The 27,510-nt window shown below is 37.1% G+C and overlaps 1 long non-coding RNA gene across 1 annotated transcript; it reads left to right on the top strand.

The window, feature by feature from the left end:
• Window positions 1-9,655: 9,655 nt before the first annotated feature.
• LOC113542988 (uncharacterized) lies at window positions 9,656-13,332 on the top strand. The gene is made up of 3 exons (XR_003404374.3): window positions 9,656-9,795; window positions 11,833-11,914; window positions 12,273-13,332. It is a non-coding gene; the product is annotated as an uncharacterized LOC113542988 (long non-coding RNA).
• The last annotated feature ends 14,178 nt before the right edge of the window (window positions 13,333-27,510 follow it).

Here is a 27,510-nt window from a genome sequence, read left to right as displayed (position 1 = left end):
TGCAGTGGAGCCATAATAATTTTTTTTTATTAAAAATCCATAAAATGCCTAAAAATTATTTCACATTTTAAATATAATTCTAAATTTTAAATGCTTTCATTTGCTAAGATATTTTAGCAGTGTAGAGATGTTAGCAACTACACTCTTCTTCATGGGTTCTTCATTGGTTCTTTAAGGTTTCATTGTATAATTAAGGGTTTTTAGCTTCCAAAAAATGGGATTTAGGTTTCCTTTCTGAAGGAAACCCAGACACGAAGAGAACATGCAACATTCTACACAGACAGTAACCCGAGCTCAGGATTGAACCAATGACTCTAAGCCAGCAATGTTACACGCTGCACCACAATGCCACACCTATTGTAAATATTTTATTTTCACCTACTGTAAATATTTTATGTGGAAAAAAATGAGCTAACTATCACTGGCTAGGCTAAAAACAATGGAGTTAAGTTTCCCGAGGTCACATGAAAAATATGGTGAATATTCATCTTTAGCTCTAGCATTAAACACGCACACTAGCACGAGCCTCTTGTCAGGTCTTGACTCTGCAAAATATGATGCTTTTCATTCCAAAGCATTTAAGACAAGCTCTTTGTTATTGCTTCATTCCTCCTCCTTGGTTTGGGCAGTGGCCCCCAACGTGCATATTAAATCAATTAAGGATTTGAACAACACATTTTTCATTGCCTCTGTGCCGAGCAGGAGACTAATTTGGTTTCCTCCTTCCCCTCCAGTCCTAATGTCACATTCCATTACATGGAGCCAAAGGCGTGTGATAAAGTGGAGCATTAGGGCTTAGAAGAACCAAAGTCCGTGCAATTGCAGCAATGTAAGTTGAATATTCAGTGCAAAGACTGCTCTCATTCTTCAGTAAAGTATCAGCAGGAAGTCTTTCATTAGTGAAGAGTGTAGGGGGAGTCCTCCAGTACACTACAAATACTGTAAGAGCACTACAGTCAGGCGATGAGCTTTTTAAAAAATATTGCAGTGCTATTCTTGAAGCAACATTTACCCTTTTTTTATTTTACATAAGTCTTAAAGGAACAGTTAAACCTAAAATTACATTTGCACAATCGTTACAGAATTGCTCAGCTTAAAACCTGTTGGTGTCTGGTGTTTTCATCTGGTGCTTCAAAAGGAATGTAGCTAAGAAATAACAGAAATCTGTCTCATCCAAAACCTCTGTTTCATATCTAAACATAGCACTGAACCATGTGCCCCTATGTCATGATTTGTTAAAAAAAAAACTCCATTTCCATCACTCCTTTTCGCATCATGTTTGTTTTTATCGATAGACCAACTTTTCCACCTCAGTCAAGAGTAAAACATTTATGAATTTCTTCAAATTTCAGGCTTTTCTATTCAGTTTTTTTATTTGCATAAAGGAGCTGGATGAAAAAAAAAAAAACACACAGCACTGTATGTTTGTGAAAATGATGGCCTTGTTTTCTATGCTTTTATATCTCTTCCAAAATGTAAATAAGTCAATTACCATTGTCCTGTACAACCCATCATACTTAATATAGGCCTAAACCACAGCGCTGTTGAATTCTCAAATCTGATTGGTCAGAAGGTGTTGATAAATTGTCTATAACAGCAGCTCTGACAGTAGTGCAGTTGCAAATCACAGTTTTATATTAATACACTGGATTTTAGTACTTCATCTGTAAGAACAGCTCAATCACAGTGACTTGTTTGGTGGACGCTCCAACTTCAGGGTGGTAACAGTAACTCCGCTTCATCACACCATCCTGTCGTTGATTATTGTCCTATAACAGCATGGCGTGGAGTGTTTTATTCCTTACTTTATATAGGGGTCAAATCAAGGCATACCGTACACTGACTAAAAACAGTCCAAAGGCCTGAGTTGTCCTGCAACAGACATCCATGTCTCTGATTAGTGAAATTCCATATAATAGTTCTGTTTGAACTTAGAAGTGTAAATACAGACTTTACCTGCTAGCATTTCTGCATAGTTATTTAAAATTACCATTACTAGTGCAACACTAAAGAGGCAAACATCAGATAACAAACATGTCTTGGCGCTAAATTGCATAGCAAATCACGTGGCACAGATAGTGTATCGATGTTGTCTCTGCCATATGTGATTACTAGATATATAGGTATATAGATGAGTTAATAACAAGTATGATTCAGCTTTGTGATTTAGCTCTGGTCGCTCTCTCTCCCCCGCCTTGACTCCGAGCTTCGTGCAGATTGTCTCTGTGGACAGCCAATCCCTTCAAAAAGTCCAGACCATTACTCACTGGGTCCAGTGACTGTCTCTGCAATCGTAATCATTTTTCATCCCAGGAGCCGTCAGGTCTTGATCCTGTCTCCTCAATCAACCACCACTATTAATTGAAGGGCAGCTAAGAATCTCTTATTTTTTCTGGGACCTGTGTAATGAGTCACACACGAGGCAAAGAGCTGTCTGTATCTCCATGTTCAGATTCATCCAAAATGTGATTCTAACAGAACTAAGGGTTATAAACTGGCTTAGTGTGTGGCGTCATGGAAACATCTCTGTCACAAGGAAGCGCCATTGTAGGTTATGACTGGTTTATACCTCATCAGAAGTGCTTCTTAGAACCCTACATTAACACTAGCAAGTGACAAGTCTCTTGTGTTATTTGTAGTTTGTCTCTTGTGGGTGTGTAGCGACTGCTACTGTTGTAGCTTGTGGGTGTGGCCTGTCCAGGGTTTTGTTTCTTTGTTTGTTTGTTTGCTTGTTTTATTTCTGATGACAAATGGTAGTAACTATCTAAATCTTGTAACGCTAACTAGTTAAATAACAAAATGCACTAATCAGTGTGAAAATTGGTTGTATAATTTACATTCTAGGATTCATACTAGCTTTTTGAACAGATTAGCGTAGCAAGCTAAATGTACTAGCTACATACGCTTACCAGACGCACCAACTATATCTGCTACTTCCTTCCCAGTTTTATTTTTCTTCGTAATGTCTCTGTAATGAGAGGTTGTATATGACAAGATAAGACGAACCCCTGTTATATGTAATTTGAATAGACTTGAGAAAATCTTAAGTCAAACGTTGCTTTATTGTTTGCTGTTGTTGCTGATATTGTGGCCCTGTGTCATGCAAGTACAATGAAAATGAACGGTCCTGTGTCGTTTGCTAGTGTGAACACAGGGTTAAGGTTATCTCCAAACTGTAATTAAATTGTAATTCAACACCAGTGTGTAAGTTGCATGCACGCTAACATTTGGCAAATTATAGTGGTGATAATGTTAGGATTACTAATGGCTGACCAAAACAAACTAAATATCTGTTTTTTTATGATGTATAACAAATGATAGATGCTGTAAATGTGCTGTTGGCTTGAAGGAAAATGTCACGCTTCTGTATCACTGCTGGATTACTGCAAACATTAGTTAGAAGTGGAGTTCTGCTGCTTATATTACAGCTTTGCACATTTTGTATTTCTATTTTCTGTTATCATAACCTCCGGAGGATTAAGCCTGTGTGAGGGGCAGGGTTACTCTATCGTCTTATTGCGCTCTAATCCTATTATACTGCACTCTGACAACCACCTCAACTGCTGTTCAAATATTCCTGAGTTCTTTTCCTGAGGCTAGCAAAAAAAGCGCCTGATCTTCTGCCTGTCCCAGTGCAGGCCCGTGTTACGGGAATGATCCAGAGCTCTGTATACTGACTGCCACACTTTTATCAAGCGATAACGCACATGAGCTACACATTGTCTTTGTGGAATAGCAGAAATATCCATGTGCACGTGTACAGGACTACCCTTGACCTCTGTACTGACTCAAGAAGGCAAGGAAATGCAGGAAATCGGATTTTCATGCAAGCCGTAAGAGTCTCAACAAAAGCACATTTGTTGTCGTGGCCTTGATTCTCTCCATGTTGCGGATTTATCAGCTTGGGACCTGAACATATGAAAATATCTCAGTTTAACTGTGATGACCATGTTTGCTAGCAAGCTAGTTGACATTAGACTATTACATGGTGTACTTTATATCAGTAGCCTGTTCTACTAGCAAAATAGCTAATATCAGTTTATATAAATGGCAATGAGAGTAGTATTTATCGTAATGTGTAATCACTGGGTTTTATTTATCAAACGAGTTATGAAGGAATTTATAAGGAATAAAGTGTTTATAGGAGCATTTACACAAGATATGTGGTGTTCATGAAAATCCAGTTAGTTGTGAAAAATGTTCGTACCATACACTTTGCTGCTGAATTTGTGTATATTTACTTATAAGGAGACTCAATAATGTGAACCTGATCACATTCATTCTGATCAGCTTCAAATCTTATAGTTGGTTATGTTACATTTTGTGACACTCATATAAATAACCTGTAAGAAAGCAATCCAAAAGAAATCCATAAATTAAGACAAATAAGAGGAGCTATTCAAACAGGACCAAAGTAATGGCACCCCATAAAAGGAGGAAGTGTTAATGTGTGTCTGTTGTATCTGACACACTGCAATATCTAAGCTGCGTTACTGGAACTTTTACCGCACACTGCACACTAAATGCTCTTTTTCACTGTTTACTCATCACTTTGTTGTTTTCGGCTCTTTGTTAGCTTTGCCTTTTATGGAGTGTTGCCTGAGGGACTAACTGTAGATCAGCTGTGCTGTGAAAGCACTTTTGTAATTTATGACTGATTGGTCAACATACACACATACAGTTTGGTTTGGACCACAAAAATATTTACACACAACACTTTACTAAAATATTGATAAATGAGGCTCATTATTATTCTCTATATACTGTACATTTGTTGTCACACCGTGTTGTCACGCAATGAAATAGTCCAACACCTGTTTTATTAATTTTTAATTTTATTGGAAATTTGGCTTGAAATGTGGAAATCTATCATTTTTTTAATGTACAGTAATTTTTTAATAATATATATATATATATATATATATATATATATATATATATATATATATATATATATATACATATATTTATGTTGTTTATTTTTAAAATATATTTTATATATGTTAACTGTATATATTTTATTTCTGTTTTATTGTAACCTTAGTAATTTAAAACAGCTAATATCAATAATACCAAGCTTAGGCTCCCTAACAAAGTGCCTCCTAAAGTCCAACCCATCGTCCTTGTTGTGGGAGATGGAAACAGGCAAGTACGGGATTGCTAAACAGGGTGATGTATGGCGGGTAGTCTAAGTAGGCTATTACGGTTGCCATTACAGTTGCCATGAAGGCCTGTTTGGTTCCACCTGGAAACATTCTGGATGTAATTTAGTATAACATCTAATATAACAGATTGTCTAATGTTTGTTAGTATGCTAGAGAAGTACACCATTTACACCAATGCACAATATAACTGTAAACCTAACATTTGCTACCTTTTAAATTTGCTATATCCACTACTGGAAAATTAACATTAGTGAAGATAACTAGTTAGCTGGCCATCATCAGAACAGTGCTGTGTTATGTTAGCTGGCTATGTTATCTAATGTTGCTAAACTATTAATATTGTGTAAACAAAACCCATGAGGCTTTTTCAGGCCAAAAAAGTATAAATAAAGGCTAGTAGAGATGTCATTTTGGGCTCCAAAATTCCAATCCCATGTCCTCGTCATGGAGCCTGATAACACGCTTTCATAATGGTCATCAGTGGCTTAACTTTGGTTACAGAAACAACCACAGAAGCTATGAATCTTATGACAGAGAGAGAGCAAAGGTTACTGTGGGTGCCCTATGAGAAGCAGTGGATTAAGTCAGTAAGAGATGTCATGTGATCTAGTTTGCAATTGGCCGCTCATATTTAACTTGGCACACCTTTTGTGTGCGTGTGTAAATTGCTGCACTGTAAACACACTTTAAAATTATTGAACCTGAAAGCATTCAAGATGTTTATTTTTTTTTAGTACTTTCATACATTTCTATTTGTTTCATGAAGATGCCAATACTTTATTTTGTCTTTTTTTTGTTTCTGTATAAATCACTTTGTATTTTAGGCTTGAAATAAAAAATATCCCATACAAATGAGGGTAATGGTTTTTATCAGGAGTGACTGGTACAAATGTGTTAGCAGGGTTAAGCCCTGCTGTCTTTCAAGAAAATAAAAAAACATTATATATATATATATTTCATTTTTGGCATCCACATCCGGTCGTTTGCTGTTAACAAATGACTTGAAGTGGATTATTTTGGATTTTTGTGGAACCAAGCACAACAACACTTTCAATGGTTGTAAGAAAAGTACATGAAGAAGCGAGGCTGGGGTTGATTTCTTTCTAGCCCAGACTGTAGATTCACGCAGCGTATCAGTAACAGCTGTGTCAGGTGATTCCACAGAGTGAAATGCGTCCTGGATTTAATCTCCATTTGGGCTGACATTTTTTCAGCCTGCTTTCATCACACATTCATAACACATCATCAGCAGTGATTGAGAAGGTGTGTGTGTGTGTGTGTGTGAAATACAGTCATAGGTGTAATGAATGTGAAAGAGGTGGATGATTTACTTTATTAAATTTACCCAAATTGCCTTTAAAGGAAAAAGTACAGATAGATATGCTAAGCACACATGGTCCACAAAGTACAAATTATACAAAAAAGACATAACATAACAGAACTGCAAGTTTAGTGTGTTTTTTTAACAAAAGGTGTACAACTTTTTTGTTTACCATGTTTGATATTTAGAGGAAACACAGCATGAGCTCAATAGAGCATTACAGATTAAAAAAACACTTGAAAATGAGAAACAAAAATGAGAACTTAGGAATGCAGCTGTCTCTGGCTTAAGTGTGTGTGTGTGTGTGTGTGTGTGTGTGTGTGTGTGTGTGTGTAATATAGTTTGCCCCACATCATTCTTATTATGCTCCATTGCGCAACCCAAATAGCTGAGCTGTTGATAAATATTAGATTTTAGCTTCCCATCTAATATCACCACACATTCACTATTAATATCTCATTACTCAGTCTGACAGTGAAAGAAAAACACACTGTCTTGTTGCTATAAATCAAACTTCTTTATCTTCACTTTGTACTAAGGGTTTGCAAAATTTTCTACTCGACTATATTGTTGCAGGAGGCATTTCATTCAGTTCTGTGGAGGTTTTTGTGGCTAATCAGTGCAGCTGAACGAGGATTGCTGTAATGGGGTAATTAAAGGCTAGTGAAGACGATGGGAGGAAAAGGGGGGGTTGTGTTGGAGTAAATAGCTCATGGGCTGTTCTTCTCCTCCGCTGCTCATAAGGTGGTCATGACATGTTTTGGGAGCAGTCCCCGCCCTCCAACATGACCAGACGTGTTTACTTTAGCTCCTTATCATTTCCTGAGTGTGAGTGCCAATCAAGGACACTGTGAGGCCTTCCTGTCCCCCTCTCGATCAGTTAGCCCCTCCCCCCACATCACTGACTGCATCATGAAGCTCAGGCTCTCTCTGAGGCCATGGCAAGGCTAAAAGTCCCTTATATCTCTCATGTCCCTGTCCCTCAGGAGGTTCAATTAACCCACTCGTGTTTCCCCCTCACAAACAAGTGGGGGGTGAAAATATACAGCTTCTTAAACATTTTGCTCAAGAACATCTGGTAGTTGTAGTCACTTATGTAATTCATTAACAATTTTCACTTCTTGGTGTGTGTGATATCAAAAAATTTTCCATCTGCCTGAGCAAACATAGGAAGTGCAACAAAACAAGGTGAAAGTTGAAATTTAAATTCATTGTCACTGTGAGTTTTCATGGTGCTCACAAAATGAAACAGTATTTTTCTAAAATCGAGTCGAGGCTTTGAGATGACAGAACAGCCAAAGTTCACGACAATGATTCATGCCTAGATCTAAATCAAAAATCCTCAAAAAAGCCTCCAAAATCACATTAAAAAGTCCATTAGACAATTGAATTTAACATCGGGATATGATTCTGATTGGCTGAGGAATTTCTGTTTATGCTAATTTATTTTTTTATATATATATATATATATATTTATAATTTGTCAAAATGCAAGAATATATACATAAAAATCTGATTTTTTAATTGGTTAATTATCTGAACTATAGTGCATACTGTCTGTTTTTTCACTAATTGCACCACATAAATTATTATTATTATTATTATTATTGTTGTTGTTGTTTTTATTATTTACCCATTTTTAAAATTTCAGTGGCCCAATATTTTAACATGTGCTACATTTATTGGAACTTTTCTAACTTGCTTGAAAAGCTAACTACTAGATTATTACTCAATTAGTATTACTCAGTTTTAATATGATATTTTTATTTATTATTTTTTTCTCCCTCCTGCAAGTGTAAGTCAAAAATCAGAAGCTGCTTAGAAGTGAATGTCAATACATTTTTAATGGACAGTTGTAGAAAAAAAAAGTATGTCTTTACCAGAATTAAAAAAATGTTTAAATGATTAACTCCACCCGTATGTTGACTCTGATTATATACAGTAACGATGCATGTCTGGGTGAAAAATGTCAGCACAGTGCAATAGTCCTATTTTTTCTTGAATGTCAGTATGTCTACAGTAAATACAATTTTAGGCAATTAAAAAGGATTTATAAGCAATCCTACAGGGACGCTGGGCTGAAAGTGTTGCCGATGGGGTTTTATGGACATAGCAGAGCCTCTAAAGCTTAACTTTTCAGAAAGTTGGGGGGCAAGCGGGAAAAACAAATATGGAGCACAAAGTGCCAATGAAAATATGAGTTTTGTTAGTGAGCGAATATAAGAAGATTTACAAAATATTGGCCAATATTTCAATAATGCAATGTAACTAAAAATAACAATGTGTATATTTTTGGGTCTCACTTTAACTGAGGCTGAGTACAGGCTAGTCACACAAGCAGCTCAAGTTCTCCTGATTTTTCAAGCGTTTTCAAGAGTCTTCTACAGTGAAGACAAACTACCTCCTTATCACCAGCGTTAAACCAATCTTTATTTCATCTGCATTACTGATATATTATTACTGTTATTATAAATCTAATCTAGAGAGCATGCTAGGCTAGTTAGTTAGTCGATATTAGCAGGGAGTGGAGAGTGTTGTTATAGTTAGTGTGCATGTCTCATAAGCTGCTTTTCATCATATTATCACAGAAAACACACCGCTTGCACTTTCATTTGTAAATAAAAAAGAAACAGCAGGCATGAAAGTATCTTTAATTAGCCAAATGATGTGTCTGAGATTAGAGGATGAGAACGTGGTGCCTGGATTTTAGCCATTTAGCCACAGAACATGAGTGCTAAGCTTGCTAGCTAACAACTAATAATAGACATAAAGAATATACATTATTTGTTGAAAAGTATATGGACACCTGACCATCACACCTATATGTGTTTCACAAGCAGGTTTACTAGAAGTTAGCTACCTGGTTATCTTTTTGGGATTGTAGTAGGGCAAGGGGGCATTTCCAATTTGCATCTTTTTATATTCAGGAATTTTAATAAGGGTAAAGGTATAGATGTGCTCTTTGGCCATTTTAGTATATTTTTTTTGCAAGCTATTAATCTAAATATGTTGTTTTGAATGGTTTAAAATGATATGTTCAGGGGAACTTTAAACGATTGATACAGACAAATCAGGAACTATCTGAGCAGAAACACAAACTCATGTTTTTAAGTTGTACTGTAAGGCACAGTAAGGGTTAAAGCCTTGTGGGAGAGGAAAAAATGTGAGAGTTAGACTGCTGTTGTGCGTTGAAGGCCGTCCTGGCAGGAAGAGGAGCTCTTAGGCAATGGCACATATCAGCTCAGCAGCTGAATGCTCTCCTGGAGCCTGTCCAAACTCAGACCATGTTCTCAGAAAGCCAGAGGGAAGGTAGGCAAAGGTTGCAATATTGCTGCTTTTGTTTGGTTTCTTGTTTTTCTGGCTTCCTGTAAAAATTAGCCAACGCAAATAAGAGCCGTGTGCGGCACTCAGATGAAAGCAGTGCCATGTCGAGCACACGTCACCTATGTGACAGACTCATGAGAGGAAGTTGGGTAGTCCAGACAGAACATCTGCCTCCCTGTGATCCACCTCCCCCTTGTCCTCAGTCCTGTGTCCTTCTCTCACTTTCCTTCTCTCTGTGTGTCCTTGATCTTTCAGCACATTAGACCTTCAACTAACCACAGGTCCTGAACCACAAGGTTACAACATGGCACTGGGAGTTCCATTCAACTCAAACTCTTTAACCGTGAGAAATTAATAAGGCACAAAATTAGATTAGGCAGTAGAGATTAAACATTTAATTCCCACTTTTATCAAATATTCATACATATATGATACAACATATTATAATAAAGAGAAATTATGTAAGGAGAGAACACGATGCCCAAATAATCAAGTTCAGAAATAGCAAATCTTAAATATACAGTGGGGTCCAAAAGTCTGCATTCATTTGCATTCTTTTCTAATTTAATACAACAGTTTTCATTACAAATTATATTACAGACAACAAATTGAGTGAAAAGTAGAATTTTTGTAATATTTACATGAATTTCTTAGTATTTGGTATGTCCCCTTTATTGCTTTAATGACTTTAGTGTGCACTCGAGCTGGCATGGACTCCACAAGTTTATTCAAAACCTTTAGAAACAGTGCAGAATCTTGAATATTACATATTCATTATATTGAAGAGCATTTACTTTTTGTTTTAAATCTAAAACTTTCTGTTTATTTCCAATTTTAAATAAAAAAAAAATCATTTACACACGTTCAATGATTCAATATGGGCTCAGACTTTTGGACCCCACTGTATATATTTTTTATATTTAAGATTTAAATAGTCAATTATTAAAGCACATTTAAGCTGCTTTCATACTTGGTGTTTGTTTGTTTTTGTTTTTTTTTTTCAGAAAATCTCTGAACACTTTTTGTGCTGATATGATTAAAAAGCAGCGAGCCTAGTTTGCTCTCTGCAACAGATATATTATTATTATCAGTAATGCAGATGAGATAAAGATTGGTGTAACTCTGGTGATAAGGAAGTTGTTTGCTTTGGAGGCAGAAAATCAAGAGAATTTGAGCTGCTTGTGCAACTTGACTGTAGGCAGCCACAACTAAAATGGGATGTCACATTGTGTACCCACGTTATTATTTTTAGTAGCAATGTTAGAATAAAAGCAAAGAAATATTGCCGATTCAATGCCATAAATTTCTTCATAGTCATTGACTAACAAGACTCATTTTTTCACCAGCACTCTGTCCTGCATGGTTGTTTTTCTTGCATGCACCTAACTTATGACTTGATTGGTCTGGGAACAAAGTGTAAAAAAAAAAAAAATTAGGATGTCACTCTGAGCTTTTCTGAATTTTTTTTTTTTTTTTTTTTTTTTTGATGCCTCGCTGTGACCAAGAAAACACATACACTGAAAGCTGAGAAAAAGACACCAAGTGTGAGAGCAGCCTCAGACATTTTTTTCATTATCTAGTTCTATAAGCAGATAATGTTACTTCTTTCCAGAATGAAATGCTTAAAAGTAGTATAAATATAACTATGTATAATAATCTTAAATTTGTTTTATCATAATTTTATTGTGTAAAATATTACATAAATTTGCCTATATTCAGGATATTTTCATTTGACAATGTCTCAGTTATTACAGTGTAGAGACTCAATGAACAAAAAGACTGACTTTTATTTAAGATTATAAAGAGGAAAAGCAGACAGAATTCTGAGTAAAGTAGAATATCCATGTACCATGTCACATTAACACTAACTACCTTCGTGTGATGCATGAACAGGTAATAATAATAATGTTATTGTGTACATAATCCCATGGTGCCGTGCTGTTGTGTAATGAAAATTACAGCGCTGTTGTATTCTCGATTTTGATTGGTCACAAGTTGTTAATTAATTCTCTGTAACCGCAGCTCTGATAGTAGTGCAACTGAGGATATGGTGACGTTTCCTGTGGAAGGAGTCTCCAGTGTCAGCACTTTGTAACAGTCAGAGGTAAAGTTGTAACTTTAAGTTAATGTTTTTTGGACAAAAGAGTTTGTGCTAGTTTTTTGTGGTTTCTTGATAACATGACAAGCTGCCTTTTCTTTGTCTTATTATCAAGAGAGAGAAAAAAGAAAGCCTGTGTCATTCATAAATAAATAAAATATATAATCATTGGCAAATTGTTGTAGTGTAAAAGGAATGAAACACAGTGGGATATTCTGTTATAGGAAAATAATCAGCTTGGCTTTATCACACCACAAGCCAGCAAGCTATTATTCATTATTTCTAATATAAATTTAATAAATACATTTTTTTTATATAAAAAACAGTAAAAAAAAATATTGATATATTCTCTCGGTTTTTACAGCTGAGATGGTTGGATATAAGCTGAGAAGTGAGATTTGAAATGACCAAACACCTAGTGGCCAGTTTTCATTACTATATTCCAGTGAAGGAATCTTCCGGCCAAATATCTGCTCCAAAAAACTGCTAGAATGTTCTGCTTCCTCATCATCACCTCTGGTGAAAGCGAGAGACGATAACAGAGAGAGAGAGAGGGATTGGGGGGAGGAGGTGAGGTGAAGAGCAAACCGGGTGCCAGGACTCTTCTCTTTTAAGTCTGCTTCCTCCTCTCACTCACAGAGATGGGAGTCTTCCTGTGTCTGGCCTTTGTCACCTCCTGTTAGCCAAGAAGAGCTTGAAAAGGAAATGAAGGATCTCCTTTTTGCCACCTTAATATCATCGGTCATAATCGCTTTGTCCTAAGTGGACAACAAGCAGACGTCCGTGGAAGAAATGATGAATCTGGGAAATTTTTACAGGATACAAGTATGACAACAATACAATTCTCATTCAGCTTATGACGAGAGCTTCTACAGATGAATTTATACCTGTAGCATGTTAAAATATACAACATTCTCGAATCTGATTAGTCAGAAGGTATTGATTAATTTTCTATAACAGCAGCTTTTATTTCAAGTTTTTATTGATTGAATTTGTTTTGGGTTGCGTAAGATTCCTGTCAGCAAACTAGAATTAACCAAACAACTAAATGATGTATAATATGTTTAAGTCTAAAACTTACCTGCCAAAATGAGTACTTGTCTCAAAACATTATTAAGCTATATAATCTTGTTTTTAAATAAACATTTTTTAACATACCAAGAAGAGTTTGTATTTACAGATTTAATTTCAAAGAGGAAGTTAATTATCCACAAAAGTGATTTGTCCAAGATGGCTGTTCCCACCCTGTTCCAGTTTTCGGCTACATGGTGAAGTTTAGCTTATGTTTATAGATGACAGGAAGTCACACTATGTTCTAAACCACATGTGACATTACTGAACTTGATGTAATTTGAAGTAGATTTTTACACAAAAGATTTTAGGTTACTTCCATTACCTGTTAGCAACATTAACCTTGTAGTGAACTTTTGGCACCGAACAGCTGGCTGGTCAGTTACATTTGGAGTAAAGTATATGAATTTTTCAAAAAACATTGTTTTAACCTCAGTGAGAACCTCACTGTGTGTGTGTGTGTGTGTGTGTGGGTGTGTATGCGCGCACATTTGTTAGCTATATAAACCTCTGCAGTAGGGACCCAGATGCTCAGGCCAGATGGTGAAGCCGCAGTCCTGGCCACATGACACAAAAATACATTAAAATAAGATGAGATGAACACACATTTCAACACAAACACAGTTCTGAGAAGGAAACAGTGAAGCTGTCATACACACACTAACTGTAATCACACCTCTCTCTTCCTTCATAAACGCTTCTGTTTTGAAGGGGAAAGTGAGACAGGAAGCTCGAGGGCTGTCCTCATCCGCTGTGTTACTTGTGACTTCATCATGGTGGACTGAGGCTCTGCTGCTAATTGGCTAATAAAGCTGAAAATAAACTTGTGAGTTAGTGCGAAGATGAAAACTTCAGTGCTGCATCAGTTAATGTCATCCTGTTTCACTGCCTGTACAACCCACTGTATAGGACAACAATTCAATCTGTCTGTAAAGCTGTATGTCTGTCTGTCAAAGCTCTGTGTCCATCTGTTTATCTGTCTATCTCTCTGACTGTCTGTCTGTCTGATTTCTAGCCACCGCAACCCTGATTAAGATATAACATTTACTGATGAAGAAATGATGATATAAGATATAATGTTTACTGATGAAGAAATGATGATATAAGATATAACATTTACTGATGAAGAAATGATGATATAAGATATAACATTTACTGATGAAGAAATGATGATATAAGATATAATGTTTACTGATGAAGAAATGATGATATAAGATATAACATTTACTGATGAAGAAATGATGATATAAGATATAACATTTACTGATGAAGATGAAAAAATGTTTTCTAGCTGTACTTGTGTCTGTCCAGATGTACATCTTTCCGTCTGGCTGTTAGGCTCTGTCTGTCTGGCAGAGACATACATCTGTCTGTCTTTAGGTCTGTCTGTCTGACTGACTATGCCTGTCTGCTTTCTTGCTGTCTGTGTGTATATCTAGCTGTACATCTGCCTGTCTTAGCTGTACCTCTCTATGTCTATTCGTCAAAGATGTATATCTGTCTGTCAAACATGTACTGTATGTCTGTCTGTCTACCCGTACATCACTTGTCTGTCAAAGATACATGTCTGTCTGTCTGTCAGAGATGTACATCTATATGTCTAGCTGTGCGTCCATCTATCTGCCTATCTGATGGTCTGTTTTCTAGCTGTGGGTCTGTCAAAGCTGCACAGATGTCTGTTTAGCTTGGTCTGTTTAGCATGATCTGTTTAGCATGGTCTGTTTAGTCTGTTTGGTCTGTTTAGCATGGTCTGTTTAGCTGTACATCTCTCTATTTACCTGTTCGTCTGGGTATCATTCTGTCTATCTGTCTATACCCCACAATAAAGTCTATGTGAATGAATATCTGTATATCTAACAATCTGTCTGTCTCTCTGCCTTGTACAGTATTAATCATTCTGTCTGCCTGTCATTCAGACTTGTCTGTCTCTTTGTCTGTCTGTCTATCTATCTATCTATCTATCTAGTTGTATGTTTGTCTTTCTTTTTGTCAATGTGTCTGTGTTAAAAGGTATTTCATTGTGAGAGCTCAACACTCGTAAATGTTACTATGTGGTCAGTGGTGGATTAGGTGGTATTTAGAGGGTGTTTATTCATGCAATCAATAAAGTGAGCTAACTGAGATGAAACCGAGCGACTAGCAATGATGAATGGAGTTTCACACTTAATCCCTTCTTGCAGGCTCGGCCTGCTTTAATCGGTTTACCCAGGAGATTAAAGTGAAGGCGGGGGAGGTTGAGGAAAGCAGATGCAGTTTTCCAATATTGCACAGGGTCAGGGTTTCCAGGTCGGATAGACATTTCTAAGACCAATAAAGGTTTAAAATTCATAAAAGTCATCCCTAACCTTAACTACATTATGTCTATTTTATCAGCCCAGAGAGATGAGGAACAGCACAGCTTTGTAGAAATTTCAGCAATCTGGCAACCCTACACATTGCCCTGTTCTTTCATAGCTTTATAATACAGATTTTGCAGTCTTCTTTTAGTCGCAGATATTAAATATTATTACATGGCATCATTTCGGAACATTTCATGAATGTTATTTTTGTAACATTACAGCCGAACATAGTAGTTAATACAGTACTGAATGTTCTGCTAACATTCTCTGTTAATTGGGTCGTCCAAACAGTCTTGGTACTTTAAGTTCATACAACGTGGAATCTGTCAAACTTTCTAATTGTTCTTAGACTGTTTTTATGTTTTTAACATTTATAAATATACCTACAACATTTCTGCATTTTTAGTTGTAGGAATGTGATATATGTGTCTTAAGACATTTACATACTAATTTACTAGTTTTTGTTCAACATGCAATGTTTCATAAGAAACTTTGTCTTGGGTTCTTCAGCAGCCTCTCTATGTGTTTTTTCTATCTCGAGTCACATGGGTGATCCTCACTCATCCACAGAGCTACAGTTGGCGATAACGACTGCACGTGCAGGAATATTATACACACAGAATGATCAGTTCGGCGTTTCAGTCATGCCCTGACCTCTATCCTGCCTCTGTCTTCTGTGATTTGCTTACACAAAACAGGGCGTTTTGAATGAGCCGGATGTGACTTTCACATGCACAGAAGCTTGAGTGTGTGCGTGTGTGTGTGTGTGTGTGTGTGTGTGTGTGTGTGTGTGTATGCACATGGGATCATATGACTGAGAGTAAGTGAGAGGATGATGGATGATTGATTTCAGGCCAGAAGTCTGAGGAAACCACAGTGTAGTGGCCTGAACATCATACTTTGCATACCAGAAAAAAACACCCTGTACACGCCTGTACTGCGGCCGCATGTCACAAAAGGCAGAACATGACCAAAACCACAACTTCTGTTTTGCTTTAGTCACATTACAGCAATAAAAAATCCTCAATGCAAAGCTGGTCTAGATTTCTAGCTTTAAATTAATAATTATATTAAATATTTCACTTTTGCACATTTTTACCCAAGTCTGACTATTTCCTATGTATGATGTTTTCTAGCACATTTTAGGGATAATTCGTTTTTCATGTTTTATTTTAACTACAATAATACATAGTCAACAAAGGAAAAATGTACAGTGCCAGTGTTTGCTTTTTATCTTGTTACAGTTGTAATAATAATGATTATTTTTTTAAAAGCCTTGGGTAAATTTTTACTGGTTTCATTGGTTCCTACCAGAATACTGATGAAAAATTAAAAGAAAATTAATTTTGTTATACACATTAGGGAAATAATCAGAATTAATCAGAGTTATTCCTATTTGTCCTGCATCATAAGTGTTAACATTTATTAGTTCATCTTCAGTAAGCGCTTTATCCTGGTCAGGGTGGTGGTGGACCCGGAGCCTATCCTGGGAACACTGGGTTGAAGGTGGGAGAATTCACCCTGGATGGGACCCAAGTTCATCACAGAACACAATGCATGCACACATTCACACCAAGGGGCAATTCTTTTTTCTTTTTTTTTCTATACACTGAAGACTTTTGGCTTTGAGATCTAAAGATGAATAGATGTGTTAAAAAACTTAGAATATGGCACCTTTGGTGGCAGACCACCCAGTTTTTAGTTGAGCAAAAGTATAGGGACAGATGGTCTTAAAGTAAATTAAAGTAAATAACGCTTAATATTTGGTCGCATATCTTTACTTGCATCTGATATTGTTATTTGCAACAACTGCATCAAGCCGGCGACCCACTGACATCACCGAACTGTTTCTTCTGCATTCTTCTTTTGTGATGCTTTTCCAGACTTCTACCACAGCTTCTTTCAGTTGTTGTTGTTGTTTTGGGGGGGGGGGGGGGGGGGGTCCCTTCAGTCTCCTCTTCAGGAGGTGATATGCATGCTAAATTGGGTTAAGATCTGGTGATTGACTTGGCTAGTCTAAAACCTTTCACTTTTTTCCCTGATGAAGTCTTTTGTTGGCAGTGTGTTTTGGGTCATTGTCTTGCTGCATGATGAAGTTCCTCGTAATTAGATTGGATGCATTTCTCAGTAAATTGCAGACAGAATGTTTCTGTAAACTTCTGAATTCATTCTGTTGCTACCATCATGAGTTACATCATCAATAAAGATTTGTTAGCCTGTTACAGAAGTAGCCGTGCAAGCCCAAGCCATGACAGACTGATGAGCTTGTATGTTTTGGATCATGAGGAGATCCTTTCTTTCTCCACACTTTGGCCTTTCCATCACTTTGGTAGAGGTTAATCTTGGCTCCAGAACTTTTGTGGCTCACCGCTGTATTTCTTTCTGAATTCCAATCTGACCTTCCGACTCTTACTGCTGATGAGTGGGTTGCATCTTGTGGTATGGCCTCTATATTTCTTCTTTGAACATCTTCTTTGAATGGTGGATTGTAAAACCTTCACCCCTGCCCTATGGAGGTTGTTGGTGATGTCACTGACTGTTGTTTTTTCTGTTTTTCTTCACGTATCTCACAATGTTTCTGTCATCAACTGCTGTCGTTTTCCTTGGCCAACCTGTTCAATGTCTGTTGGTTAGTACCTCAGTGGTTTCTTTCTTTTTCAGACATTCTAAATTGTTGTATTGGCTATGCCCAATGCTTGTGCAATGATCAAGTTTCCCTCTTTTCTCAGCTTCAGAATGGCTTGCTTTTCTCCCATAGACAGCTCTCTGGTCCTCATGCTGGTTTATCCTTTTTAACAACAAATCAACAATTAATTTGCAATTAACATTGCAAAACTCAAACCAAGAGCAGACATTCAGAACTATTAATTGTTTAAACAATCAATCTAACAGGGCACATCTGGGCTGAAATTCTGATTTATTGCCTCATATTCAACTTTTGATCTCAAACCCAAAATTCTATTGCGAAAACAAAAGAATTGGCCTTGCCATTCCAATACTTTCAGAGGGGACTGTAACTGTGTAATGTTACTTAGGCTGATTACTCAACTACTACACACCCTTGTGTCCAGCATGCTCAGTTAGATATCTCAGCTACTCAGTCTGTTGCCAAAATGTCACTTTTTACTTTAAAAAAAGACAAATAAAAATCATTTTAACAATGAGTGGAAAGAAACTATAGTGCTTAGGAGAGTAAAGATCCTTGAATCAGTTCTGTTTGAGAGGGAACCATGATCCTTGTATTAAAGTAAAGTAATGAAAAAAGAACTTGAGCTAGTGAAAAAGAATCAGATGAAACTGAAGAAGAAGGCGATGTGACTTTGATTTCTGTCAGGTTTTTGCCATCGGTATGAAAAGATACAAAAACACACTGACCCCAATCCCTAACTGTAATATTAGTAACGTTACATGTTTAAAAAACAAACCACATCCTGACTTAATTTTTAATCAAGATTTCAATTTAATTTGAAATCCTGGAGTAAATAAACGAGTATAATTTAGTCAAGATATGTACTTCCACTCATTTTAACTGAGTGAGATTTCTATACAAAATCCCACACTTTTACTTTTAAGTGTAATTTTCCTGTACATTTCCAGCCCTGTTTACAAGAAACAATGGGTGTGAGAAGTGTTCTCTGAACGTATTAAGCTTGTAAGAATGAATTAAAAATCCCACCATATGACGCACTTTATCTTACAGGTTCCACCTCACAGAGGTGGATTTTATGCTTCGTTTAATATTCCTAAAATATTTTCTATTGATTTATTATTAATTATGTATAAAATATAATATAAAATATAAATGATTTATTATTAATTTGGTTATTTTTAATATATAATAATAATAATAATAATAATAATAATAATATTGTGATTTATCATTAATACCCATGATGCTAAGGAGAGAACTATGCTAAGGAGTAAAGTTTTTTGCTTCTTCCCTTTGCCACAGTTGAGCTCGAGTTCCTCATTTCCACAGATGTACATGAGTCATGTGTTGGGACTGGAGCATGTTCGAAGGAGGTTTATTGCTCAAACACAGATCCAGAGGGAATCAGTGACACTCCTTAGAACAGATTCCATAGTGATGGGCACTGCGTGACTGATGTGCTAATCATCAGGAAGCAAAACACAGTCAAGAACGAACACGTGGGCAAAAAGGGAGTGTTAATGACATTTCTGTTCGTCATACTCAGATAATAAGACTCACCTCACATTCAATTGCCCTTTTCCCTCAATGTTGTAAAATATCTTCTAAACACCAAATAGTTAACAAGACAAGGCAAGCTAAGATCTGTCAAACATCTCCATCAACTGCACAGAATTCTGGGGATTTGAGACAGTTCCTGTTCACGTTTCTGTGGAAATGACAAGATTTGGTCTTCCATATTATTTGGAATATAGCTAAGCACAAAACAGGAATATCAGCTTTTAACAGCTTTAGTTTAGGAGTTTAGTTTTCTGAACATTATGGTTCTGCTCAACTTGGCTGTTCATTTTATATATACACAAGTGTTATGAGTCATTTTTATAAATTAAAAAAAAACAAATTCTACAATTCTGATCATTGTAACATTTTTATTTACATTAATTTTTAGTTTCTGTGTTAGTTTCTGTTTAACTAAAACATGTTAGCAATGTTCGTATAATATTGTTGTAGTAGTAATAATAATAATAATAATAATAATAATAATAATAATAACCATTATTACAGCACATGTTTTTAGAACATTTCAGGAATGTTATTCTTGGAACATTGAATAATTTTTGAATGTTCTAATAATAGTTTCTGGAAAGTCCATACATTGTTAAAAAATTAAGGGACATTCAACAGAGTGTTTGCCTATTGGAAAGGGTTCTTAGTAGAACCCTTTAGGATCCAAAGAACCCTCCTCTTATCCAACGAACCCTTTAAGAACCCAGTTTAGCTAAATGTTAAAGGCCTGGCAGGTTCTGGGTATTAAGAAGAAAATGATAAGCAATTATTTGGAATCTGTACCCCTCACTTACCCAGTTACTACATACACTATTAGAAAAAATGGTTCTTAAAGGGTTCTTCACAGGTCCTTAGCTTCCAAAAATGTTCTACTTGAAACCTTTTCTGATAGTAAAACACTTTGTGGTAAGGTTCTACATAGGACCCAGAGGGACAACTGAAGAACCCTTAAGAGTTCTAAATTGTTAAGGGTGTATAAGTCAGCATAACAGTTGTGTTGTTTCTACGGGTACTTTGGATGGTTAAAGAGTCTTAAATATCGAGGAAAAAAGGTTTACTATAAATCAGTTTTCAAGAGGAAACCCCTTGTATAGGGTTCTGCATAAAATCTTTAAGGGTTTCCCTAGAAAGGCAAACAGAAGAAGCCATAAGAGTGCTAGATCTTTTTCTAAGAGCAAGGACTTGTGTAGATACTCTTATAAAAAAAGGATTTCTTAAAGGTTCTTTGGATTTTTAATGGTTCTAGCTTGGACTTTTCTGAAAGGAAAACATTTGGTAAGGTTCTCATTGACACTTTATAAGTTCCTATAGTTGAACAAAATGAAGAGGTACTATTTTTGTGAGCGTAGTTGTGGTCAGTTCATTTTGTTTAGATAAAACCTATTTAATTTCTCAAGCTTTCTAGAAATGTGGCTTTTTAAATTGTATAAGAATCTTTGGGGGTTTTTTTATGTTCTTTTTCAGCTTCTTGTTTCTGCTCAGTGAGCAGGAAGATGTTTAAAAGAACACAAAAAATATGTCTGCCAATGTTAAAGAGGCGTATTTTAACAAGAGTGAATGACTACTGTGGTCGTTTTACACTGTTATTTATTTTTTATATTATTATATATACAGTACATTATTGTAGTTTTGTTAGTCTTCATTTTAGATGCTCCACCCACAGCCACTGAGCATCTAAAATCTACTGTACACTGTTCAGCTAGCCACAAGCTTCAGAATCCTGGAAGATGAAATCTGATCGTCTGCTCACAATTTCTTGCACCAGTCTTTTGAACAGTGTGGCATCATGGGGCTTTCAAAGCAAGATATAGATACTGGGTTGAAAAAAGCACACAGCGTCCTCTCTTTGAAAAAATTCAGTTTTGTTAGAAGCTGTTAGAGGCACTTATACTACAACACTGTTGAATTCTCAAATCTGAAAGTGTTAATTAATTTGCTAGCAAACAGATAAAAAGTATGCACTTTATGCATCATTAATAAATTAAAAATCGCAGTAGTTGGAATATTGATTATTCCATAAAATATATTTGAAATGTAATGATGACAGTAACCCTTCATGTTGTGTCTTGTCACACCAGCTCGTCATGGATTATTTTCCTAAAACAAGAAGTTTGCTGAGAGATTCTGGAAAAAAATTGCATGATAAGTTGGTTGTCAGTTAAATGGTTTGTTTCTGTGAAAGTAATCAGTTTTTTGTTCAATTTAATGATTGAACATAACAGATTCTTTAGCAAAATCTAGACTGGTCAACTAATGAAAAGAATTCCTGCATGGAGCAGTAAAGCATAACTACAAACACTGTAAACACACACTCTGGTGTATCGTCAGTAAAATTCTCAAAACATTTAGAAGCTCAACGAGTAAACCAAGGCCCACCCTTAGCTAGACCAGCACAAATGCAGGTCTGTGAGAGCGAAAGATACCAGCCTTTCTCAAGAGAACGAATGGTCAAGTAACCTCATAACCCCTGAATACTCGGCACAGATTTTCTCACCCGCATGCAAACACAGTCGGAGCTTTCATTCTGGATTACAGAGTGGAGGAGGAGGAGAATAGGTGCATAGAGGCTGGGGAATGTGAGTCGGCTTCATGATGGAGTGGTGGGAGGGGATGGAGATGGACAGATTGCACAGCGTTTGGGAGACACGGTCCTAATGAATACGACAGAAGTGGATCGAGTGACTCATCCTACAGAGCCGAAAACCAAAGCCCTGCCTGCTTATCAGATCAACTCTGAGGGACAGAAAGAAAGCATGGTGGGCTAGTATGATCCCAGAGATTTATGAAAGATCTCACTTTCCTTGCAGCACACACACACACACACACAGTTTGACGTCAAGTGAATATGTTCAAGGAAATCGCACATGTCCACTGCCACTTCTAACCCGTCCTCACCTCACAGCCTCTCCATGTGCTGTCCCTCTGTTGCTATGACAGCTACCTTGGATTCACATACAGTTCCTCAAGAGAGCGCCGTGCACGGCAACGTGTGCACTGGCTGCCATGGCGACAGGACACATGTCAGCTTGGCATAGCTTTGCACAGTGAGCTCACACACACACACACACACACACACACACTCATCAAACCAAAACCTTTCCACTCTGAAACATTCAAAGGCTCACATACATAATTCAGTTTGATCTGCAATGCCACACTGCCTGCTAGACTGACACCTTCACCTCCAATGTCCTGGTGGAGGACTAAAAAACATTTAGCACAACTGTCCATGAGGTTGATCAAACAATTTAACCCAAACACAGGACTGTTTTAATTTTGCTGTCTGAAATTTGCTGTTTTAGTTTTGCACATGAGCTATGGGCTACATTTCTAGCACATCTGACAGCCACCAGTTTCGCACTGTGTATATATAAACTGCACGCCTGGATCACACTCTCATCAAAAACCATAGTTTGGCTAATTAAGGATACTTTCACACTTGGTGGGTTTTTTTTATTCACAAAAAACTGTAACAACACTCTTCAGTCCTAGTTAGTAACTTGAGCTGCTTGTGTGACTTGACTGTATGCAGTCACAGTGACAGTTAGACGCCAAGGAGTGCTAAGGAGTGTCCCAAAAATACACACTACTGTTATTTTTAGTTACATCGCAATGTTGGAATTTGGCAAAGAAATATGTTCAAATCAAACTGGCATAAATCTCTTCAGATTCACTCACTAACAAGACTCATTTTTTCCACCAGCACTTTGTCCTCCATCTTTGTTTTTCTCATCTGTTCCAATTGGGACCTGATTAGTCGAGAGGTTAAAAAAAATGCTTGACTTCATTTAATGCTTTTCTGAAAATCTTTGGAAGTTCCACTGTGATGGAAAAAAAAAACCCACCAGTGGCAGTGCTTGAGTCTGCTGATGGTGTGGAGTTACACCAAGCCATGTGCCGAAAAAGGAAGATGGATCAATGACTGTTTTATAGATAAAAGTGTATCATACAGAGTCAGAATCCTACACTGGCCCGTAAGTGCAAAACACATTAACATAAAAAACAACAGCAAATTTAGAAACACGACAGCAAAATGGAAAGGGGAGGTATTTATTGAACATCACATGCTGACACTGAAATATGAGCCTAAATCTATCCGACTGATGGTTTTCTCATACTCATTTTTATGAAGGGCATTCACGTGATGTTATAGAAGATATGCTGCAACCTTACATGGCATTAATGTGAGCATGTGACCGTTGAAAAAACCATAAAGGAAGCCATTTTATTCAGAATAATGAATTACTCCACACTATGTAATATAAGTAACTATGCAACATAAGTGTCATTCTTTTTCAATATCATAATCAGCAGCGAGCATGTGATGTTCATTAAGGACAGCCCCTTCCTGTTTTATGTTTTTTGGTGTGTTAATATGTTTTGCACTTAAGGGCCTCTGTAGAAACCATACCAGCAGATCCATTTGAGACAGTGAAGAACTCGACAAAGACAATCGAGTTGTCAGGACCATGTGGTGATTTAGATGTGATGTTGAACTGATTTAGAAGTTAGAATCTTCTGTTTGTTAGCTGCATTAGACACAGAGCATGTTCAGACTGATCCACTACAGTTGGGATAAAACCTGTTATCCCTAATTTCTAGCATTTAGGTTTACAGCCTGAAGCAACCCACACACTCCTTATTTACTACATAACACCACACACACACACACACACACACACACACACAGTTTAATAGAATAAAAGGCCAGATAATGAGCAGCCTGTTGAGGTGTGAGCACGTGTGTATTCCTCATTCTCTCTCTCTGTCAGCTTTCTGCAGAAGGGTGTGCCCTTGTAATAACATTATCACCTCCTGAGGGTGAATAATGACCATGTCTCGGCTCTCGGCTCTCAGCTCTCTGCTCAGCCTGTGATGGCAAAACACAATGCAAATGGCGGCAAGTCGTCAATGAGCTTGTGTTAAATCATGCAAATGTTTTCCATTCCACATCCGGAGAGCTCAGAGCACAGCAGTTCTCTGTGCAAACCCAAAGCTAAAGAAAAAGCATTCATGTGGATGTACAAGTGCACTACTGATTTTGTCAGCAGCTATTAATATTGCACACACAAATGCCATTTTATTGTTTCATAAAGTAGTAATGATGATGTTGGCAGGTTCTTCGGGTTCAGTATAAATGTTTTAAATGGAGAACAGGAGCACGAGGTGTAGTGTGCAGCAGAATATTCACTTTTAAGTCTTTGGTGTTAGTGGACTTGTCATAAGACATGCATCAAGCACTCCCAATTAACAATTTTAAAAATCTTTAAAAATGTTTAGTTTTTTTTTTTAGAAAATGATAATGTTTTTACATTTTAAATGTAAATTCAATATTTTTGGATTTTATCATTTTCTCTCCCCTCTTTTTTTTGTTTGCGATGTTTCCTCGTGACAGATTAAGGCAGAGAGCGAAGTGAAATGTGTGAGATTTAGGCCTCTTTCCTGCAGCAGGTTCCAGGTTCAGTGGAATCAGGTTACACACTGCAGCCTCTTCACTCAAATCACATCTAGTCAGTACAAAACCTGAAATCAGCTTCAGTTTATTTGTCTTGTAAATGAGGGACAAAGCACTCAGAGCCAGTCAGCCTGTTTTTCATTCAAGAACTCATTCAAAAGTTCATGTTCTATCTATCCATTTATCTATCTATCCATCTATGTAGTAATTAGAGAATGGCAAAAGTTTCGATTCTTTGAGTTTATTGTTAAGTATCTGGGAAATCTCTCTCTCCATATATATATATATATATATATATATATATATATATATATATATATATATATATATATATATATATATATACACTATATTACCAAAAGTATTCGGTCACCTGCCTTGACTCACATATGAACTTAAGTGCCATCCCATTCCTAACCCATAGGGTTCAATATGATGTCGGTCCACCTTTTGCGGCTATTACAGCTTCAACTCTTCTGGGAAGGCTGTCCACAAGGTTGAGGGGTGTGTTTATAGGAATTTTTGACCATTCTTCCAAAAGCGCATTGGTGAGGTCACACACTGATGTTGGTCGAGAAGGCCTGGCTCTCAGTCTCCGCTCTAATTCATCCCAAAGGTGTTCTATCGGGTTCAGGTCAGGACTCTGTGCAGGCCAGTCAAGTTCCTCCACACCAGACTCTGTCATCCATGTCTTTATGGACCTTGCTTTGTGCACTGGTGCACAGTCATGTTGGAAGAGGAAGGGGCCCGCTCCAAACTGTTCCCACAAGGTTGGGAGCATGGAATTGTCCAAAATGTTTTGGTATCCTGAAGCATTCAAAGTTCCTTTCACTGGAACTAAGGGGCCAAGCCCAACTCCTGAAAAACAACCCCACACCATAATTCCTCCTCCACCAAATTTCACACTTGGCACAATGCAGTCCGAAATGTACCGTTCTCCTGGCAACCTCCAAACCCAGACTCGTCCATCAGATTGCCAGATGGAAAAGCGTGATTCATCACTCCAGAGAACGCGTCTCCACTGCTCTAGAGTTCAGTGGCGGCGTGCTTTACACCACTGCATCCGACGCTTTGCATTGCACTTGGTGATGTGTGGCTTGGATGCAGCTGCTCGGCCATGGAAACCCATTCCATGAAGCTTTCTGCGTACTGTACTTGGGCTAATCTGAAGGTCACATGAAGTTTGGAGCTCTGTAGCAATTGACTGTGAAGAAAGTCGACAACCTCTTTGCACTATGCGCTTCAGCATCCGCTGACCCCTCTCCGTCAGTTTACGTGGCCTACCACTTTGTGGCTGAGTTGCTGTTGTTCCCAAACTCTTCCATTTTGTTATGATAAAGCTGACAGTTGACTGTGGAATATTTAGGAGCGAGGAAATTTCACGACTGGATTTGTTGCACAGGTGGCATCCTATGACAGTCCCACGCTGGAATTCACTGAGCTCCTGAGAGCGGCCCATTCTTTCACCATTGTTTGTAAAAACAGTCTGCATTCCTAAGTGCTTGATTTTATACACCTGTGGCCAGGCCAAGTGATTAGGACACCTGATTCTGATCATTTGGATGGGTGACCGAATACTTTTGGTAATATAGTGTATATATATATATATATATATAGTACTCATTTACAGTATATTATAAATAAATAAATATAAAAATAATTGAACAATATTATGACTAGCAGTTTTTATATGGACCTTTTGTGAAATGAAAAGTAGAAAAACAATGGTTTGACACCTCTGTGTCTTGGTTCATTCATTCATTCATTCATTCATTCATTTGTCTTCAGTAAGTGCTTTATCCCTTTATCCTGCTCAGCATTGCAGTGGATCTGGAGGCTGGAATACACCCTCGTTGGGACGCCAGTCCATCGCAGAGCACCATGTACACACACATTCACACCTAGGGACAATTTAGCATAGCCAGTCCACCTACTGGCATGTTTTTGGGAGGTGGAAGGAAACCAGAGAACCTGGAGGAAACCCACAATAACACGGGAAGAAACTCTGCACAGACAGTAACCCAAGCTCATGAATAAATCAGGGAGAACTGAGCTGCGAGGTGGCAATGCTGCCCACTGCACCACCATGCAGTCCTTATGTCCTTATTATATTTTTCCTTATATTTCTTATTGAAATTTATAAGAATTTGTAGTATATAATGAGGAAAAAGGATGCGTGCATGTGTGCTTCTTGTAGCAACCTACAAAAAACACACAGGTCTTTGACCTGTAAAATTTCTGATGTAATGATTTGAACTTTAATGAAGTTTAAAAAAATATGACAGGCTAAATACACAACAGTAGACAAAGGGAAATAGTTATGAATTAAAAGTAAGGAAAATCTGATAAATAAAGTAATACAGTAAATAGAATACGTGGATAAGTGAACAGAAAGAGAGATTTTCAGCACAATCCCAAATGAGGGACTATATTTGGTTTCATGTCATGTTAATTTCTCAAGGTGAAGTAAAGCAGATGTTCTGGGAAGTTATAAGTTTAACAAAAATGTCTGAGGAGTGTT

The sequence above is a fragment of the Pangasianodon hypophthalmus genome, chromosome 15 (assembly GCF_027358585.1).
Source record: "Pangasianodon hypophthalmus isolate fPanHyp1 chromosome 15, fPanHyp1.pri, whole genome shotgun sequence".
NCBI lineage: Eukaryota > Metazoa > Chordata > Actinopteri > Siluriformes > Pangasiidae > Pangasianodon > Pangasianodon hypophthalmus.
The sequence above is the reverse complement of the archived record's forward strand: the minus strand, read 5'-3'. Positions and strand labels throughout refer to the sequence as shown.